Source organism: Phalaenopsis equestris, unplaced genomic scaffold (assembly GCF_001263595.1).
Source record: "Phalaenopsis equestris unplaced genomic scaffold, ASM126359v1 Scaffold224046, whole genome shotgun sequence".
NCBI lineage: Eukaryota > Viridiplantae > Streptophyta > Magnoliopsida > Asparagales > Orchidaceae > Phalaenopsis > Phalaenopsis equestris.
The window spans coordinates 65431-68912 of NW_018242139.1; positions in this window are offsets into that span (position 1 = coordinate 65431).

Below are 3482 nucleotides of genomic sequence, written 5' to 3' on the forward strand. Positions count from 1 at the left end.
TATGAGAGGGTTGGAGAGGGTTGTACCTCTAAGTACATGCGAAGGGAAATCTTATCCTGGAGCATGACTTGAAGGTCTGCTTGATCAGAAGCTCGTCGTACCTGGTACATATGGTCAGAGGGTTCATTTTTTTTATATAGCAACAATATGTACCACACATACTCAGCCTACAATGTATACATGACATGGGATGTTTATAGCATGAGATGTTTTGAATGTATTTTGACATGGATTATATATTGTACCTTTTTGAGGCGTTAGCCTATGTTCGATCTATAACATCTTTATGAGAGCAGATTAATAGAAATTCCTCTCAAAATGTGCCTTTTTTGTCAGTTACTTTTTTGTGCGATGGATGAAAGCCACGAACCACGCGTTGGTTCAGAATTTCAATGAACAAAGAATCAAACAACAAATCTTTAACAATAAATAAAATTTAAATAAAAATAATCACCAATGAATAAACAACAAAATAAATTTCTTTTGAAAGTCAACCAACTAAAATTAAAACTTTAAAAACATATTTTGAAAAATTAAATGTGATAAAAACAACAAGAAAAGGAAATGAATATGTTGAGTTGATTCTCTCATTTTCAGAGTTCCTTACTCTTTGTGCGCATAGCAGATCCATCTTTATCTGTATTAACTCTCTTCACATCCCCACGAAATTTTACATTCTGCACAAAACCCCACAAAACTCTACAAATCTTCTTCAACAAAATCAACCTTTTCACGTGACACATTTTTGCAAATTCAACATCACATTCAACATCACAAACTCTCACAAACTCTCTACACTGTTTTCATATGACTCTTGAGGTTAGTACCTAAATTTTGACTCCCCATATCCGAGGATCAGTGTGAGGCCCCCTTCAATGGATGTTAAGGCTTCTCATTCCTTCAAATTTAAAATTCTCCGACGATCGGTGTGAGGCCCCCTTCAATAGATGTTAAGGCTTTCGATTCCTTTGAATTTCAAATTCTCCGAAGATCGGTGTGAGGCCCCCTTCAATGAATGTTAAGGCTTCCAATTCCTTCAAATTTCAAATTCTCCGAGGATCTGTGTGAGGCCTCCTTCAATGGATGATAAGGCTTATGATTCCTTTAAATTTCAAATTCTTCGAAGATCAGTGTGAGACCCTCTTTAATGGATGTTAAGGCTTTCGATTACTTCAAATTTCAAATTCTCCGAAGATCGGTGTGAGGCCCCCTTCAATGGATGTTAAGGCTTCTGATTCCTTCAAATTTCAAATTCTCCATGGATCGATGTGAAGCCCCCTTCAATGGATATTAAGGCTTCGGATTCCTTCAAATTTCAAATTCTCCGATTCCTTGAAATTTCAAATTCTCTAAAGATCGGTGTGACGCCCCCTTCAATGGATGTTAAGGCTTTCAATTCCTTCAAATTTCAAATTCTCCGAAGATCGGTGTGAGGCTCCCTTCAATAGATGTTAAGGCTTCCGATTCCTTCAAATTTCAAATTCTCTGAAGATCGGTGTGAGGCCCCCTTCAATGGATGTTAAGGTTTCTGATTCCTTCAAATTTCAAATTCTTCGAAGATCGATGTGAGGCGCCCTTCAACGGATGTTAAGGCTTCTGATTTCTTCACATATTCCCCATGAATTCACATGTGTGAATCTACATATTTTCTTATCATCTCTTGGGTTGGATGTGAGTCCTAGTGCTTTCCTTCCTAACGTGATGCACATATTTTCTCTTTACCTCTTGAGTTGGATGTGAGTCCTGGTGCTTTTCTTCTCAATGTAACACACATATTTTCTTGTCACCGCTTGGGTTGGATGTGAGTCCTGGTGCTTTCCTTCCTAGCATGACGCACATATTTTATTATCACCTCTTAGGTTGGATGTGAGTCCTAGTGCTTTCCTTCCTAACATGACGCACATATTTTCTTGTTACCACTCGAGTTGGATGTGCTTTCCTCCTCAATCCTCCTCAATGTAGCAGATATTTTCTTTGGAGCTGGATGTGGGTTTATGTGTTTTCCATCTCAATTTGGTCCTCCCACATAATCCTATTCTCATATTTTGAAATAAGTTTCAAGACCACTTTAAATGGATTATGACATATGATTCTTATTTCGGGATTGATACCCAAATTTCAATTTCCACCTCAGGGTCAGCACTTATATACTGACTCCTATCCATTATAAATACCTGAAATTTCATAACTCAAAATTCACTCTCTAGTCCCCAGCGAGAGTCCCTACTCCTTGATTTCAATCAAACGATCACCTGCTAATTCCCCAGTAGAAACAAATCCCACACACAACTCTACATGTACTTTCGGGTCTGTTGACTTAGGAGTTTGTATTGATTTTTTTCATCCCTTCAGTCAACGCCAATACGCGCAGTGTGCTTGCCCAGCACACCACGCCTATTGGGGGTCCATTTGTTGACCTCACTTTTGGTTGAGGTTTAGTTTTTCCTCTTTAGTAGACTAAGGTCAAGCCATACGACTTTCCTATTGATTATTCTTAGAAAACTAGAAAAGGAACCCTCACCATTAGAAATTCTACATTCTTCTCTACTCAACTTGAAGTTCCACATATTGGTCCTAACCTCTAGCACTTAGTAGGTGGGGTCATTATGGGGGAGCTCAAGGAGAGTCACCCTTAGGACTGCTGCACCTTAGGGTTGACCCTGGGTGTTGGTCTAGGGCTAAGGCACTCACTTGCAATCACATGCACTCATAATCACTCATTATCCTAAACTTAAACGTCTAGGCTTTGATCCCTTGATAGTTTTGGGAGACTCATGTAGGTGGTCTCCTAAACCCATTAGCCTTGGGCTAGGGTTTGGCTAAGATCACTACATAGAAGACCCAAAATAAGGTTTTCGTTGGTCCATGGCTTATTGATGGTGGTTGGTACCTCAACTCTACTAAGACACCCAACCTAGCCTTTTGTCCCTAAATCCCCCAAACTACCTAGATATCTTTAGGACGCCAAATTTGGCCAAAATTTCCAAATCTAGCCAAAATGCCCAAATTGACTTAAAAATCATTCCAAACACCTTGAAAACATCCAAACTACCCAAAATCACCAAAATTGGCCAAATTACCAAAATACCCCTCCTTACCCCAAAATTCTAAAAATTCCAAAAAATCCCAAAAAATCCCAAAACCTCCTAAATATTCCTAGTTTCATTTTTCTAAACTATCACATGACCCAATTAGGCTAATTTAACCATCTTTGATCAAAACCCCTAAATTACCCTTTAAAGGCCCATATTTTCCCCAAAACACTCCAAATGCCTATCAATTTGATCCAAATATCCCCAAATTTCAATCTAAAACTCAAATTGACCTTCAATATGACAAAAAAAACCAAATCTAAGCTTAATTGACCCATGCTTTGAGCCCAAATTTTATTTAGATCAAAACCCCAATTTTGGCCCCATGACTTGGTTCCAACAAATTGAACCCATGACCTACTCCATTTGCACCTACTCCATTTGCCACAA